Source organism: Danio rerio, chromosome 4 (genome assembly GCF_052040795.2).
Source record: "Danio rerio strain M-AB ecotype USA chromosome 4, GRCz13ab, whole genome shotgun sequence".
NCBI lineage: Eukaryota > Metazoa > Chordata > Actinopteri > Cypriniformes > Danionidae > Danio > Danio rerio.
The window spans coordinates 3,411,169-3,430,946 of NC_141024.2; the positions used below are offsets into that span (position 1 = coordinate 3,411,169).

The window sequence follows — 19,778 nt, forward strand, 5'->3', positions numbered from 1 at the left end:
CATGCAGTGCTGAAAAATCATTAAGTCAACTGAGAAACAAAAATCCAGCAATAAATATTAGCGATACAACAAAGCATTTGGGATTTGTTTGTATAATAAATTATACTATATTAGTAAATATAATATAATTATACTAAATATATTAAAATACAAAATGTAACACAAATTCTAAATTTGGAGACGATGAGCTCATAAATGCATTTGGTTTACACACACTCGTTGATTTGTTGATTTACGAAGACTGTCCATAGGCGTAATGTATAAAACTTGGTTATCATATGCCCTTACCCTAGCCCTAACCTAAACCCAACACTCACACAAAACCTCTGGCCAATTCTGAATCCAAAAAGACCCCGTAAATAAACCTTTTTAAATTAGTTTTAAATTACAAGAACACAAGGCATGTCTTTAAAAACCACCTCAACATTTTAATTCCTAGGTCAATGAAAAAAAAAAAACTTGGTTATTATATGGCCTTACCTTAGCCCTAACCTAAACCCAACAATCACATGAAACCTGTGGCCAATTCTGAATCCAAAAAGACCCCGTAAATTTCATTTTTAGCAGTTTTAAATTACAAGAACACAAGGCATGTGCTTATAAACCACCTCAACATTTGAATTCCTAGGTCAATGTAAAATCAACACTTATGTAGGGCCAGACGGAATCTGCGGACGTTTTTTGCTATTTCTGCAGAGATTTTTGATAAAAATCTGCGGATTTCTGCAGAATTATTTAGGGAGTATCCAGCGGAGTATCATAACTTACACTTTAATATATTAAATAAAAAGTAATAAATTACTGAATAAAAACTGAATAAAATCAGATTTACACATTTACTCATGTAAATAAACAGAATTTATAATGGGCTAAAAAAACTGCAGAAATCTGCGGAATTCTGCGCGCGCAGATTCCGTGTGGGCCTACTTATTGGCAATAAAGAAAAGTATTGGGATATAAATGTATGAATTTTTGAGCAATTAAAAATAACACAACATTTTACATTTAAGAAGTATGATTTTTACGATGACAAATCAAAAGATTTCCAAGCTGATCATATTTGATTCAGACTAAAGAAAAATGGCTATTATTATTTGTGTTACAAAAATAATAAAAAAAATATATGCATAAATACATATGTTTGTTCTGTTGTCACTTACAAAACTATTAAACTATTGCTTTTAAAAAGGATTTAATCCTATTAGTATTGAATTCTATAAACGTACTAAAGAAATAACTAACAATAATAACTCTTGCAATAACAACTAATAGCTATTAGCTATTGTTTCCTTAATTAAATTCAATTCTATATAAGAGGTCATATCTTCTCCATCACAAAAGCTGTGATTTCTTTGATTTCATAAGTTTATGGTGGATTGTTATATTTGTGGATCTAAATATCACAATAATAATTACACAATGACATGTGAAACATTATATTTAGCAGTACAGTAGATTCACTGAAATAGTAGTTCACTGCTAAATGATATCACCACAGCTCAACCTGCATTCTAGAGTCCTAACGCCCTAGTATAGTGAAAAGGACACTATACTGTCAGTAAGCGCCGTCTTTCGGGGGAGACATTAAAACTATACACTATAAATGCGCTACATAAACACACATTACTTACTAAACTACTTTAAACAGTAAGTGTAGATAATTTTCCAGTGCTATTAAGTAACCAGGCAGATATATAACTTATCAAACGCCAACTTTGACTGTAATTCCTCTAGTAACACTTTACAATAAGGCTGTATTAGTTAGTTAATGCTTTTACTATAATGAAGAACATATTTAATACAGGATTTGTTCAAGTTAGTTAATGGAAATACAGTTGATTGCTAGTTTGTTAACTCACGATGCATTAACTAATGTTACCAAGCATAGAATGTTAATAACGCATTAGTAAATGTTGAATCATCATTAATAAACGCTGTAGTAGTAATGTTCATAATTAGTTCATGTTAGTAAATACTTTAACTAATGAAATTTTATTGTAAAGTGTGACCATTATTCTACTATGTTATCCCTGTGTGCATGAATGTGCTGTAGCTTCTGTGCATTGGTTTAATAGGCTTAACAGACATCTGATCCTGACACCTGACAACAGTCTGTGTGTGTGTGTGTGTGTGTGTGTGTGTGTGTGTGTGTGTGTGTGTGTGTATGTGTCTCCCTGATATGAGCTCTGCATGATTTCGTTATTTAAATCAGTGTGTGTGTGTGTGTACAGTATTTGCATGTGTGTTTGCTGGCGGGTTTGACCTGATCTGCTCTACTTCTGCTGTCCCATGGCTCAGTATGAAGCCTGCGAGCTAAAGCTGAACTCTCCAGAACTGGGTCACAGATTGATGATACACTGAACGCCGGCGAGAATCATGGGTAAATTCTAGAGGAGCTCTTTAAATTAAATTAAATAATGAAGAAATGTGGCATTCAGACTCAGGGTCAGGATTTTTTCCTCATGCTAAGATTGAGATTTTGACGACAGCGCCTCCTGTCTGCTGAATGAGCCCAAAGCTTCAGGCCAGAATAATCGAGTGCATTAATGAATATGATGATGATGATGATGTGTTTGTTGAAGGATGATGATTATTTTGGTTATCGTTGTTTTCCAAGACTGTCCATATGCTCTCAGGCAGCAGATGAGTTTCTTTTCTGTGTGTGTGTGTTTGTGTGTGTGTGTGTGTGTGTTTACTTCCTGCTGATGCTTGTTGAGTCTGTGTTTATGAAAAACATTATTTCTCATTAAATTATTTCTGGCTGAAATGAGAAGCTGAAAATTGGAGACACATTGGCCTGAGACCAAAAAAAAAAGCCTCTGCTTGAAAGGAAACGTTGGTATAAGTATTTATTTTGATTAATAATGGGATTGATACTATATTTTTATGTCGGTATATTCACATAAATGTCCTGTGATGGTGGCATGGTGGCTCAGTGGTTAGCACTGTCGCCTCTCAGCATGAAGGTCGCTGGTTCAAGTCCCGGCTGGGCCAGTTTGCATATTCCCCCATATAGGTGAATTGGATGAACTAAAATTGGCCGTAGTGTGTGAATAAGAGTGTATGGGTGTTTCCCAGTGCTTGTTTGCAGCTGGAAGGGCATCCACTGCCCAAAACACATGCTGGAATAGTTGGCGGTTCATTCCGCTGTGGCAACCTTTGATAATTAGAGACGACGCTGAAGAAAATTGAATGATTAATATTACTAATATTGGTTTGGTGACAAAAACAACTGCAACAAAGCCTTTGTACGCTTCCGCTTTAGCGTTCACATGTGTTGCATGTGCAAACACCTGCCCAATCACCTCTTAGTAGCCTATGTAAATCTACTGTTGACATAATGTTTCCCCGCATGTCAGTGTTTCTGAGAGTTCAGCAGAGCAAGTGAAGCAAGTAAACCGCAAAAGCACAGGTAAAACACAGCACAATGAAGTCAGTGACTCAATAGACACACACTGTAAATATAACAGAATGCTGATTTCTTAAAGGTTTTGAAGGTCAAATCTGAGGCAGTGTAAGCTAATGTATTATATGCAATCTTTGAAAAGCAATATGTGTAGTAGTGCACCTACAGGTCTTCAGTTTTTCAAAACGGCACACATTTTCATAAGGAAGCCTGTTGAATTGTCAGGTGTTTGCTACCTAATTAACAGATATATATTAATCTTTGAATTTGTTTTTGAACATTTTTTCTAAACATATCTTATTTCGCATTAAAACATGACCCTAAAACCATTAATGAACAATGAGTAGTTTGAACCATTGCACCCCTAATATATATATATATATATATATATATATATATATATATATATATATATATATATATATATATATATATATATAGATATACAGTTGAAGTCAGAATTATTAAACTCCCTGAATTATTAGCCAGTAAATAATATTTGACTGGATATTTTTGAGATGCCTTTATACAGCTTAAAATTACATTTAAATGCTTAACTAGGGTAATTAGGTTAACTAGGCAGGTTCGGGTAATTAGGAAAGTTATTGTATAACAATGGTTTGTTCTGTAGACTATCAGAAAGAAAAAAATAATAATTCTGACTTTAAAATGGTGTTTAAAAAATTAAAAACTGCTTTTTTTCAAGCCGAAATAAAACAAATCAGACATTCTCCAGAAGAAAAATATTATCAGACATACTGTGAAAAATTCATTGCTCTGTTCAACATAGATTGGGAAACATTAAATAAAGATGTATGTTTTATATATATATATATATATATATATATATATATATATATATATATATATATATATATATATATTAGTTTTATATTTATATTATTGTATATGAATTATATATATATATATATATATATATATATATATATATATATATGACGTCATTAGTATTTTTTATAATCAAAATAATAATCGCATAAAAAATATTTTACTGACACTTATATACATGTATATATAAAACATCCTTTTAGAAAATCGTGTAATTTAAAGTTTAAATTAATTAATTTATATTATCAAGTTTTCATCAAATAATATCAATTTTAATCTAATTTATACATGTTTACACAGTTATGTTAATTCACACATGAGTGCATATTTAAAAACATTATTTCTATGAAAAGTAATACAATTGCTAAAAAGTGCACATTTATAAGCTCATAACTTTTAATATCAACAGTTTAATTTAATATTTGCATCTTTCATCACACAAATAAATACAAAGTAAAAGTTTTTAATAGAAGTATGGCAATTCACATATAAAATTATAAATATAAAAAAGTAATATGATTATTAGAAAGTACTCTAATTCAGAAAGTCAAAACTTTTAATATAAACAATTTAATTTAATATTTGCATCTTTTATAATGCAGTTGATTACAAAGCTATTTTGCAACAGTACACAGAGTTCATCTAAAATCCCTGTAAATGGCAGTGGCTTTAACACTGATATATTACATTGCTGATCAACAACCGAGTCATTTTAAAGCCATTATAAAAGTGTTGCCATAGAAACAAAAGGAATCCAGACCGCATGGATTGTGAAATCTCAGAGCTGTCAACCAGTAATTACGGTAATTCCACTCAACACGGCAGCGCTACTTAGAGAAAAAATAGAGAAATGACAAAAGTGCTACTTTACAAACTCAATTATCAGCCAAACTGCCAACTTCCAGAATCCGTCAAAACGCAGACTGAGCCCACCGACGACGTCAACAAACATCATAAGCACGTCTGCTCCATTACAGATGCTCCTGTCAGCCTGCAAGAGCAAATTAACTCTTTTACCCCAGCAAATCTACTATTTAAAAGCCACAAATCCCTCACGCTCACCTCTGAATGCCTTTCATGTCCTTTACTCCTGTTTGAACTCCAGGCAGAGTCTCTGGAGCCTCAATCTCGCACACACACTTACACAAACACACACATCTATCAGCTGCCTTCAGACAGGATTACACAACAAACACTCTCCATCACTGCAGAGTCCTGATTCACCAGCATCCATCTAAACCTGAGGTCACTTATGGGACTTGTTTCATTAAGATATTGATTATATTACAGTAAACATGATTCTTTCGTGTAAATGAAATCAGTGTAGAAAGCTGATAGCACAGCAGTACTATTGGCAACAAATGCAAAACTACCAAACGGGTGTAGGATGGAAGTAAACATCAGTCCATAATTAAAATACAGCTTGTTTTACACTTTGCAATGGGTGATGAATATTTCACATTGATTTTTAATATAATAATAATAATTAACCAGATTCACCAGATTTATAAAATAATAACTTGCATGAGCTTTGAACATTCATTAATTGTGTTTCCTATTAATTTCTGATCACTGGTTGAGGAATCGTAATGTAATGATTGAATGAATGAGTCTAATGATTCAGACTGATTCGCCACTGATTCGTTCAGATTCATTAAAAAGAACCAACTCCTCAATTTTCACTTGTTTTTATCATGACGTTTACATTTTTATACATTTATATATACAATTTTTACACAAACAATTCCCTCACAAATTGAACATAATCTCTCCTCCGAGGCATGTTTTTCACTATTTATAAGCCCATCAGAAGAACAAAATCCAGCTGATGAAATATTTGAGGAGAGCCAGAAACCTGGCCATAAAAAAATAAACTATTGTCTCTAGAAATTTCTAGCATAGCAGTCAAACGGTTAATCCGGATAAATCGCATGCAAAATTAAAATTTGTATTTAAATGTGCATAAATATAAATAAATAAATAAAATAAATGCACAAAAAATCCCTATATATGTGTACTTTTATACATAAATATATAATTTAATAATATAAATAATATGATTAATCCTTTGACAGCACTAATTTCTAGGTTTTAAAGCATTTCTACTAAAGTCTGTGTTTTTAGGAGTGTTCAAATATAGAAAAACAGCAAAAAAGGGTAGCGTTTATATAAAAAAAAGACTGTAAAATGCTACGTTTTTCAACAATGAGGGTGAGCAAGAGATCATCCTTTTAGAGTGCAATTACAGTATTAAAATGCACAAAAAATGCAAAACATGCTCCTTTTTATGTAAATTCATGTAAAGTGAATCAATACATATCAGATGTGTGCAGACAAAAATCTAAATTGCATCCAAATCCTGTAATCCAGCAAGAGTTAAAGCTGTTTCTACCCACATGTACAGAAGAAACGTCACCAAACGCCGGTCACAGCTCATAAAGCTGAGGAGTTGGGAAGCACAGCGTTCATAACAACATCCAGACATGCTTTTAAAGCAAACCTAATGATCCAAACACCTCTGTATGAATACATCTGGGTGCTGTGATAATAACACACTCATTCATATCGTGCAAGCATAATAGAAAAGATGGAGAGTCTTACCTGCTCAGATGGCGGAGAGGTGGAGATGGACATAAAAAAGAGAAGCACAGAGAGAGTGTGGTTAGTGAATGAGACACAAATCACCATCAGATGATCAGATCAGCTCCACACTGCCCTCATCTGGACACTGATCTCATCACACATGCAGGATCATTCACTGACTTTAAATAAAACTCTAAATATGAGTGATGCATTCTGAAATGAGTGAGCGGTGTGTGACTTAAAGCATGTGCGTTTGTTTTTTCTGAGTCACTATTGTTGCTCAGACTCACTCAACTTTATTATCCCGTTTAGGGAAACTAAAATTGCAGTAAGGTGTCATTACACAGGCAAAGCTTCATGTACACATTACCTAAATATTACCACAAAACATGCAACACATCCCTTTTTAGATGCATCTCCCTCCCTGCTGGACTCATTTAATGACCTAATGGCCCCATAATAAAAGAATTTCTAATACTGTTTGTCATGCATGTAGGAACTCTAAAATAACATCCTGATAGCAGCAGCTGAAACACAGAATACAATAGGTAATCCGGGATGCATAAGATACCCTGAGCTCTCTTGGTTAAAATCAATCTGATCTTGTCTGCCACCTTCACAAGGCTACTCAACCTGTTCTTATTTGACAGACTCAGATTACCGTACCAAGCTACAATGCTGAAAGATTAAACAGTTGTTTGTAAAAATAAATTGTTTATAAATTGCTTGTAGATAGAGGTACAAACCCAAAACATCTCTGTCAAACTTTTTTATAGATAGCCAAGGTGTTAGGTTGGAATGTCATCATGCTATATGGGCGTTTTCAAATGACTTTATGACATTTTGATCTGGAACGCTTGAATGTTTTAGTTTTATATTGTGTTCCCTGTCTGACAGAAAACTGCATTTTCAACTTAATTTTAAGAAAGGAGTAAACTAAAAAGTGATCTACAATTTAAACAAGGTCAAAATAAATAATAAGTTATTAATAAAATAAGATTTTACACTGATATTTCTAGACATGGCCAAACATTATGCTCATCAAGAAATGTATTCAATTGCTAATTTAATATAGTATGAATTAAATTAATAGCAAAAGTGCATATATTAATACAAAACTATATTATAATTCTTTAATAGTAACTTATATTTAAATGTGAAATATGATTTTAAAATATTTTCAATGTTATTACATTATATACATTAGAATATGATTATTGGACAAACATTGTTTATTTTTTATGTGTATTAATTAAAACATATATTGTCAAATAGTATAAATTAAAATCAGATTAAATGATTTGACTATTTAAATATTTAACAAGCAATTACACTAGCATGCTAATAAAATATGACACTAGCATCTTTTTTCATAGCAGAATTGAGAGTGAAAGGGAAAAAAGGGGTAAACAATTCCCTCTGGTGGACAAAAGCTGTTATCACAACATTAAACAGACCCTCTATGTAGATATTCAGATTTAATACAACAACAACTGTAATTTTAGTTATTGATTCATAACATGGTCATGTGACCACAACATGGTGCACATTTTGATGGTTGGGCAGAAATAGAAATGCCTGAGGCTTATTAGATGATAGATAGATAGATAGATAGATAGATAGATGGATAGATGGATAGATAGATAGATAGATAGATAGATAGATAGATAGATAGATAGATAGATAGATAGATAGATAGATAGATAGATAGATAGATAGATAGATAGATGGAAGAAAGACAGACAGACAGACAGACAGACAGACAGACAGACAGACAGACAGACAGACAGACAGACAGACAGACAGACAGACAGACAGACAGATAGATAGATAGATAGATAGATAGATAGATAGATAGATAGATAGATAGATAGATAGATAGATAGATAGATAGATAGATAGATAGATAGATGCAATTCTATCTACTTTGCTTCAGATGAAAAGTCCAGATTAGTCTTGTACAGATTCAATCCTAAATGAAATGTCCAACACTTTTTGTCAGATAGGGCTGGCGGTTGGTTTGGTCTGCAGGGAGAACAGCTGCTCGGGACGCTGTGGAAACCTGTGCCAAACTAATCAAGCTAAATGAGCTGCACACTCATCATACACAGCACTGCATGCTGGGAAATCAACACCAGAGACGCGTTCAGGGCTCAGTTTTACACCGTCTTCTGTTTGCTGGAGTCTTTGATGAAAATGTCAACCACGTCTTGCCATATTCAGATTTGCTTTCACTGACATATTTCATTGGCATACATAATAATAATAATAATAATAATAATAATAATAATAATAATTATAATTATATATATATATAATTGATTTTTTTGTCTCCATATTTATATATAACTTTAATAGCGTAACATGATTTATATTAGACATCTATTGTTTAGAATAATGTTATTATAGTATATAATTGCATAATTGTCAGAAATAATTATGTACAACTTTAAATAATTCATGAAAAACATAATACAAATAGTTTTGTAAGGAAATCAGATGTGTTAATAAATTATTTTAATTTTAATACATTAATTACCAAAAATATTAGATGTCATTTATTTTTAAAGGTTGAAAGAATTTTGAAGAATAAAATTAATTATTACATTTTTATTCATTATTATTAATATTTATTCAACAATTGAAATAATAACACACTGAATAAGGTTGATTTATTTATAATATTATAAATAACTACACCCTAAAAAATTGCTGGGTTGTTGTTACCCAAACTTGGGTCAAGTCAAACCCACCCTTTGACAGAAAAGTCTCATTTCAATTGAATTAAAAAGGCAATAACCCAACGTTGGGTTTGTCCCTATTCAACTCAATACTGCATGACAACCTAGCAATTTTTGAAGTGTATAATGAAATATACTCATTAACATTTAACAATTAAAAAATATTAGCACAAATAAGTGTGTGAGTGTGTGTGTGTGCCATTTATTGATTTGCACACTTGATACATAATCACTCCTGGTAATGAGGAATGTATGAGTATCTATCTTTAATTCTCATTGTTTCAGACACTGATTTGCATGTCTTGTGTTTTAAAGATGCTCCTCTGTTTCTCTCTCCAGCAGGAAGAGTGCAGCTGAATGCTGATTGGCTGACGACGAGATCATGTGACGTGTGTAATCAGCGTCAGCAAGGGCGAATCTATCTTTAGCTTCCCTCAATCCATACATCAGAAAGAAGACACAAGGTCAGCCTTTCACACCTGAGCAAACCATCACTGAATAACACCAATTATCTGCGATACGACTGGGAATATATGCACTTATAGAGGAAATCTTATCTTTTCATAAGACCTCGCATCAATCTGAAGTGTCTCCAGAGTGTGTCTGTGAGGTTTCAGCTCAATATATATTAGAGATCACTTATTACAGATGGTCAAATGTGTATCTATTTGGATGAGAGCAAACACTTATTATCTTTGTCCCTTTAAATGTAAATGAGAGGCTTGTTTCCAAACAGAGGGCAGATCCTTTATATAGTTGGCTAAGGCACATTTATTTAACGCTTGTTTTTAATCGATGGTGTACTTTGTACGACGTTGTACTTTGTTTTTATGTATAATAGTCCAATAATTTAGTGTTTTGTTCTGTCTTTTTTGTGTTATTTCTTAGGGTTTAAGAAAAGCGCATAACAAATAAAATGCATTATTACTTTTTTTATTATTATTATTATATGATATTCTGATATTCCAGAAACAACAAAACAAACAGATCACTATACATCACAGATCATTTATATAATAGGTATTATATATAATAGCTAGTCAAATGTGTATCAAATTGGATGCGAGCAAACACTTTTACTATCGGTGTCTCTTTAAATGCAAACGAGCTGCTCAAAAAGAGGGTGGAGCCATTAAATATTTGACTAGAACACATTTACTTAATCATTGTTTTTAATTAATGGTGTATTTTGTACTATGTTGTTCTTTGTTTTTATGTATAATAGTTCACAGATTACTTATTATAAGTGGACAAATGTATTCCAATTTGGATGAGAGCAACCACTTTTTTATACATGTCCCTTTAAATGCAAATGAGCGTCTCGTTTGCAAAAAAGACTGTTCGTAAATCGTTGTTTTTAATTAAAGGTGTGTTTTGTTATAATTTAATAGACTATTTTAGTTTTTACGCATCTAATTTCTTAGGGGTTTAAGAAAAGCGCATTACAAACCAAACATATTATTATTATTATAATAATTATTATTATTACTATATATGCTATTCCGATTTTCCAGAAAAAACACAGCAAGCGTCTCACAACAAATCACAGATTACTTATTTCATGGGTATCAATTTGGATGAGAGCAAACACCTTTTTGTATGTCTGTCCCTTTAAATGCAAATGAGCTGCTTATTTTAAAAAAAAGAGGGTGGAGCCTCTACATAGTTGACCTACACATTTAGTCAAGCTTGTTGTTTATTGCTGGTGTATTTTGTGCTATTTTGTATTTTGTTTTGTTTATATGTGTCTAATTTCTTGAGGTTTAAGAAAAGTGAATTACTAACCAAATGCATTATTATTATTATATGACATGCTATTCTGATATTCCAGAAACAACAAAACTATCAAATCTCCCTTAAGCCAAAATGTCATAAAAGAGCAGTGGTTGATTAAAGTTTTACATCAGAGTCAGAAAATGAAAGAGGAAGAGTTTATGCAGGATATTAGAGAGTCAAATTCAATATCTTTTGGGACCTTTTTTAAGACTCCTCCCATACATTTTAAGATCTCATAACCACTTTAACAGTAAGACTGGCAACATTTTAACTTACAGTACATTTACTAAATACTGATTGTAAGAAACAATTCCTAAACTAAAACATTGCTCATCTACTGAATAAAAATGCTAATCCAGCAGGTAACACCTACACTATAGCAGGATTTTATCGAATTCATAACCTACACAACATCTCAATGTTCACAGATTCAATAATTTTTACATTGTCTTTAATATTGTTTAGCTATTTTAGATTATTTTAGTATTTTAGATCACTAGTTTTAAGAATCTTTCTATAAAAACTTCTCAAAAACTGCAAAAACAATTCATTTGGTGTTGAAAACAAGCTAGTCTGTGAAAGTAGACTGCTGACACTGCAAATGTGTGTGTGTGTGTTTAATATACAGTGCTCTGAGGTCACAGTGTGGGTGAAGAGGTTCATTTCAGTGCTCATTTACTTCATTTGCTCTATTGTTAATCTCCCAGAAATGTGGGCAGATTCCTGAAAAACCTCGAGGAACAAGAGCACTCGGACTACAAAGATACAAATATTAATAACTATAATTACATGTGTAATTGTGCTCATTTTCTTTCGCTAAGCATCAGTCCTCTTAGTTCTAATATGCTGAGAGGAACTGTGTAACGGATACAATCTTGAATTGCTAAATAAAATAAAATAAAGTAATTTACAGTAAAACAATAAAATTTAATTTAAACAGTTAATAGACAGGAAGCAGAAAAAAAAGAAAGAAATAAAAGTAACCTGGATATATATCGTTCTACCTGACAAAAATCTTGTCGTCGATCTCAGTTGTGAGAGCAACAAATAATAACTTGACTTCTAGTTGATCATTTGTAAAAGTGGCAGAAGGTAGATTTAGTCTGATGAATCATCTGTTGAACTGTATCCCAATCCTCACAAATGGACCCTAAATTCTCACAGAAATCAGTCAAGTTTGGTGAAGGAAGAATCATGGTTTGGGGTTACATTCAGTATGGGGGCGTGCAAGAGATCTGCAGAGTGGATAGCAACATGAAGGAGGTCAAGGTGCTCCAGGATTGGCCAGCCCAGTCACCAGACATGAACATTATTGAGCATTTCTGGGGTAAGATGAAGGAGGAGGCATTGAAGATGAATCCAAAGAGTCTTGATGAACTCTGGGAGTCCTACAAGAACACTTTCTTTGCCATCCCAGATGACTTTATTAATCAGTGATTTGAGTCATTGCAGAGATGCATGGATGCAGTCCTCCAAGCTCATGATGGAGTCAGACACAATATTCATTCTGTCTCCACTGCAGCAGGACTTTATATCATATACTGGACATTTTTTCTGTTCAGTGACAAGACTTTTGTCTAAGCAAAGTCAGATCTTACTGTCCTAATTAAATAATAAATAAATAAGGCATGATCATATTTATTTTGGTCAAATAAGCTTAATCTAGAGGCCTTTGCCTTCTCATGATGGATGGGAAGCGGCAAAAGAAAGCCTAAAAATACTAAACTAAACTAAATCTGAATGCAATAGATGGATATAGATCAAAACAATACAAAAAAAAATAAATATTAATAACCTAAATTCTGTGTAATTTAGCTCATTCTCTTTCTCATTGTTCATGCTTCTGAGATGCTGAGAACGTCATGTCTTTTCATAACTTAATCTTTCTCATATTTCAACGTTTCATCTGACTGTTTTAACGGGGAAACCAGAGTCGACTGAAGGATCGCAATAACAGCCGCTCTGTTATTACACAGATAAAGTGGCTTAATCATAACACTGAGCGCCATTATTATCAGATTATGATTAGAGTATAATCATGTCTGATGACCATCGCTGTGGAAAGCTCAAATGATTATGTTGCGCAAATATGTCTAATATAAATCTGTTTATACACTTTATCAGATGATTTTATCTTAAATGCCACTGAAATGAGCATTAAGAGAGTATTTGAGACGTAACGCAAGAAACAGACAGAAAACCTGTGTGTGGTCAGAGACTTTTAGCAGAGAAGCTCCAATAAAAAAGATCAATTAAATTACATTACTTTTAGTCCCTTTGTTCATCAGGGGTCACCACAGCAGAATGAACCGCTAACTATTCCAGCATATGTTTTACACAGCGCATGGCCCTCCAGCTGCAGAACTTGGAAGCATCCACACACTCTGACATTCACACTAATGCACTACGGCTAATTTAGCTTATTCAATTCCCCTATAGCGCATGTGATTGGACTGTGGGGGAAAATGGAGGAAACCCACGCCAACACGGAGAGAACATGCAAACTCCACACAGAAATGTCAACTGACCCAGCCAGGATTCAAAGCGGCCATCCTCTTGCTGTGAGGTGACAGTGCTAACCGCTGAGAATTAATAATTAAATAAATACATGAAATGAAAAGTAGCTGGATGGGAAACAGAATAAGATGGTGAGACCTATAAACAGATAATTAAATTAAATTAGCTAGATAAGTGCTATATATTTTTGGTCAAAATTGAAAGCAAAATTAAAATAAAAAGCCCAACAATGGAATAAAGAAGAATTGGAATAGAATAGAATAGAATAGAATAGAATAGAATAGAATAGAATAGAATAGAATAGAATAGAATAGAATAGAATAGAATAGAATAAAATGGAATGGAATATACATGCAAATCTCTCGCTTCCAGCAGATTCCTTAAGCTATAGAAAAGCCTGCAAGACACGCACCCACACTAGCACACACAACAACCCCATCTAAAACGTGTCTAGACGCGCTTTGAGTGAGTTGTGAAGGTGGCGAGCAGGTTGAGCGAGTGCACAGTTTCACAAACACACTCTCGGGGTAACTAGAGGACGGGAAAAGATCCAGGTAAACAACACAGAAAGCCGAGGGTGTTTCTGTGACACAGCAGTGCTGACAGACCCAGTTTTGAAAAGCCGCTCCAGAACGAGCGCTTCAGGAATGTGACAGCGGACAGTAAAGCTTTTCCCAGCTGGAAACATGATGACGACGGCTTTCGTAGCTCTGGACAATCGCAGGGTAGTGACAGAGAGCGGGGAGAACAATACAGATGGAAACAATACAGATATACAGGAGGCAACATTTTAAGTGGATCAATTTTATTTTGTTTTTCAAAGATGTCCCAAGAGAAGAATTGGTGATTTTTAATAGTTTAAGGACAACTTATGCTTAATAGAAGTACAATATATAGAAAAAGTATTGTTTTCGCATTAATAGTATATGCAATACCCATATCAAGAGAAGTAAGGCTGTACTATACTGGGAAAACATGTGATATTCGATATTGTAGTTAAATGTTGCGGCAGAAATTCTGATTCTTATTGGCTGCTGTCATTTTCCTGACATTAGGGTTTATTTTATAATATAAATAAATACAGATGGAAACAATACAGATATACAGGAGGCAACATTTGAAGTGGATCAAAGAATCATTGTCAAAATTGTCCCAACACAAAAAATGGGTATTGTTTAATAGTTTTAGGACAACCTATGGACAACATATTAAAAAAGTATTGTTATCATGATAATAGTAAATGCAATATTCATATCGCAGGGACGTAAGGAGACACTTGCAGTTAAGTGTTGCGATAATGATATTTCTTACAATATAAATAACTTGCAAAATGCTTTTTAAAAAAAAAATATATATATATATATATATATATATATATATATATATATATATATATATTTATGTAAAGGTAATAGATTTCTGAATATATATATATATATATATATATATATATATATATATATATATACATACATACATACATACATACACACACACACACACATATGTAAGGTTAGGTAATAAGGTTAGGTAAAACCGGTAAAGGTTTTGTCTGAGCAAATTACAAAAAAATGTCAAGGGGGCAAGATTTAGACTTTAAAAAACAAGAAATTACTAAAAACCTTGATGGAAATTCAGATTTGTATTGGCTGTTCGAATTTTTGTCTGTCGTATTAGGGTTTATTTTTGGCTAACATGAATTGGATAAACAACCTCCAATATGCATTCAGCATACAAATGCTTGGCATATCAAATTAATTTAATTTATTACACTTTTCTATGACATGGATATTGTATTTTCTATTATCATGATTTATATTTGACAGCAAGTGATTTTATAAAATAAAATGGTCACAACTACCATATTATGGTCACCATTTCCACCATTTCATTTGCACAATTACTATTTAGAAGCAGTTATGCTACTTGCAAATAAATTTGTAAACGGTTATAAATAAAAATATCTAAATCTTATAAATATTTTTTTTAATAAATCTTAGATGCATATAAATCTTAAAATAAAATATACACATTTGATTGACTGAGTGAATGAACAAACTAATGAAAGCTCCCTTTTGTTTACATTATACATCTTAATTAAGTAATGTACACTACTTTAATGCCACTGTTGATCTGTTTAATTCATTATTGCTGAATAAAACTAGTATTTAAAGACACTTTATATAAACTTTTATATAAATAAAAGGCATTACATAATCTTACATATATCTATCAGTATCTTTTGATATTTGAAACGCTGTTTTACACACAGACAGTTTTCAAGAATCACTTGTGTCTAAATATGCTTTGGGACATCTATAAATAATCTAATAAGAATAATACACATAAAAGCTGCGTTTTAAGCGAAATAACGAGACGCAGAGAACGTCCCAAGTGGATGAGTCAAAGAACAAACAGACGCTAAAAGCAAACCAGCAATCTATGCAGATTCATGGAGAGACTGTGTCAGAAATAATACATGTTTGAGATGAATGCATATGATAAACGGCACCAAGAGATGACAGGCGTTATTCTTCTTTGAGAAAATGAAAGGAAATTCACTTTCAAGGGACAAAAAGGTTTCATTCTTAAGGCTATATTATATATACTAATTAATGTCCTATTAGCTGTCCAATTATAAACTTTGACACCAGTGAGGAAGAATGTAAATGTCATTGCAGGGCTCGACAATAAGGACTGCCCGATGGCCCAGGGCCAGCATGTGAGACCCTCGAGACAGTGCAAAGGATTAAGCCCGATTGGACCAGTGCTGCCTTGTCACTAAGGGTGCTTTCACACCTAGACTTGATTTGGAATCTGTCTTGTTTGCCCTGTTAGCGCGATTCGTTTGACATACTGTATGTGAATCCAGCAATCGTGCTCGGATCAGCATCAAAACAATCGCTCCAAGGTCGCCTGAATGAGGTGGTCTCGGCTCGATTGAAACAAAGTCTGGAGCGGATCGATTGTAGTGAGAAAGCGATATAATCCGAGCCCGGTTCTATCACAGTGTTTTATGGATATGTAATAGGCATACGGCTATACTGTATGAAGAGAGAATGAGTACGACATCCCAGGTCTTCAAAAATTCTAGGAGTCTCCCTCAATTGCAAAGAGACTCTCGGATGCCTGCAAACAAAGTGACTATCTTCCAGTAATCACGCTTCTCTCTCCCGGTCCTCAAATACGTTGTTACCCCCCCATGTTTTACTTAGCGAATGCCCGTCCAGCTACAAGCCAGTACTGGGAAACACCCATACACTCTCACAATCACACTCATACACTACAGCCAACTTTTGTTTACCAAATTCCCCCATAGCGCATGTGTTTGGACTGTGGGGAGAAACCGGAGGAAACCCACGCCAACACGGGGAGAACATGCAAACTCCACACAAAAATGCCAACTGACCCAGCTGAGACTGGAACCAGAGATCTTCTTACTATGAGGTGACAGTGCTTACCACTGAGCCACTGTGTCGCCTCTCCTTCAAAATGCAGTGAATGATCATGAAGATATGTTGAAGATACGCTTTGGTTTGCTTGTGTTCTGTGCAATACTGATGAATAACAGTAATAGGCGAAATGCTAAACGCTAGGCCGCGGTTTAGCCTAATTGCACAAGATTTAAATTACAGCCATTTAGGACTAGCAAAAGATAAAAGGTACAAATACTGTTGCATTCGTTCAAGGACAAACAAAGACAGCAAATCCGCATGTGAAAGCAAGAGATGACATGAAATAAACATTTTCTTCCTCCACACACACACACACACACACTCCCACACAGAAATACACACACACATTTGAAGAAGCGGAAGAAGCACTGAATATTAAACAGCTCACATGGGAGGCCATGATCACTCCTTCAACAGTGTGAATGGAGGAACTATTAGCGTAATGAGGGTTAAGAGGACATATTTACACTTTAAAGCTTCTTATTTTTCCCCCTCAAGTCCATTTAGAAGGTTAGTCAAGGTTTCACTCAGCAAAAACAAATCATAATTTACTTTTCCTGACCGTTATAATTACACAAACCCAATTTCCTAATTTGCCGTTGGGGCTTTTTATGAAAATGGGCAAGACAGCTGAAAGACAAAGTCATTCTGTTTTGTTGTTAATAAATGGATTTTATTTGTTCTGTAGATTTTTCTAGAAACATAATTACTGTAAACAGATCATTTTCCTTAATTATTTGAAATGGTAAAGGGGAAAATGATCAAATATATAATATAATATAATATAATATAATATAATATAATATAATATAATATAATATAATATAATATAATATAGCATAATATAATATAGCATAATATAATATAATATAACATATTATAATATAATATATAATATAATATAATATAATATAATATAATATTGTAAAATATAATATAGCATAATATAATAATATAATATAATATAGCATAATATAATATAATATAATATAACATATTATAATATAATATATAATATAATATAATATAATATAATATAATATAATATAATATAATATTGTAAAATATAATATAGCATAATATAATATAATATATTATGATATAATAGTTTATCAATGTTTAAAATTTGTTTTAATATACTGTATTTGCCCTCTATTTTGTCTTAAATGTAGTTACACAGGACCACATTATGTTCTTTCATGCTGTTAGATTATTAGTAATAATATATTTTATATAAGTTAAAAGCATACTTTTAAAACATGGATAATGTAAATTAAAAGCAATTATAGCCAATACAAATGTGAGGTTTAATAATATTTAGAATATATTCATAATGATTTATAATTACACTGTAAAAACCAAATGGTAAGAACAATGTAAAAAGTAGAAGCAAATGTACATCTATAGGCTCATACAGAGCATACAGAACCTCATATGGTCAATTTTGTAGTGACTTTTTTATTACTATGGATGTCAATGGTTACAGGTTTCAACATTCTTTAAACTATCTTCATTTGTGTTCAACAGGGAAAAAAGCATGTAAAAGGGTTTAAAGCCACTTGAGATTGAGTAAATAAAGCGTAAACTTTCATCTTAGATGAACTATTCCTCTAAGCAATAAGCTGTACTAACTGATCAGTATTGAAGCTAACATGGAGTGTGACAAGATCTCGTTATTAAATCACGACAAGATTTCTTAACAACGTTTTCTGATGTAACGTGAGGGTGAAATTAGCATTGAAGATTGGCGGCAGGATGAGATTGGAGCTGTACATCAAGTGCTTTGCACACAACTGGCAACCCAGGCTGGCCTCAGCATCACTTGGTTGCTTGGGCAGGTTCGTGTGACGTAACTGTTCACACATTTCATCAGTGAGGATTTCTTTAAAATAGTGTAAAAAACTTGTTTCGTTCTTGTCAACTCAATCTTCTTGTCTCATGGAGTAAGCATCTCATCATACCTCTGAACAGAGGAGAATTTTTTTTTAACATCCATCTTTAAAAGTAGCTTCTAGCATCAGTCATCCTCAGATGCATCACTGTCTGAACCCGCAAGGGGTCCTGCACAGATGCCACCGCCTCTCTGTTCATCCTCACAGGCAGAGCGCGGGGCAGCTGGAGCCGAGGCCCCGGGCCCCTCACGGCTCTGATCTCCTTCGGCCAGGTCCATCTGCTGCAGGGACTCGCGTGTGTCTGTCTGATCTGACACAGAGCACGGCCTTCTGCTAACGCCTGCTGGAAACCACATCATCACAATGCAGCTCTCTAGACTTCATCAGCCTTACTCATTTGGGGATTGTTGCTTTCCTGATTTTTAAGTAATAAGAAGGTCTCTTTTTTTCAAAGGTATTTTGCCTTCTCTGTGGAAAGGGCACAGTGGGGGAATTCATTTCATTGCAGAATTTAATAAATGCTAAAGGAATTTGTAAAAAAGTTTTAAAATACCAATCC

At 33.3% G+C, this 19,778-nt stretch overlaps 1 protein-coding gene across 33 annotated transcripts in view; it reads right to left on the reverse strand.

Annotated features, from left to right (window-relative positions):
• The window catches only part of plekha5 (pleckstrin homology domain containing A5), a 200,552-nt gene that overhangs the window by 117,476 nt on the left and 63,298 nt on the right, over positions 1 to 19,778 (reverse strand). For 2 of the 33 annotated variants that reach the window (NM_001443118.1, NM_001443121.1), the window contains exon 1: positions 6,857 to 6,915. The exons of the other annotated variants lie outside the window; for them this stretch is intronic. The gene's annotated coding sequence lies outside the window, so the exon portion shown is untranslated. Of the gene's footprint in view, positions 1 to 6,856; positions 6,916 to 19,778 lie in introns of those variants that run through there. 33 annotated transcript variants of the gene reach the window in all.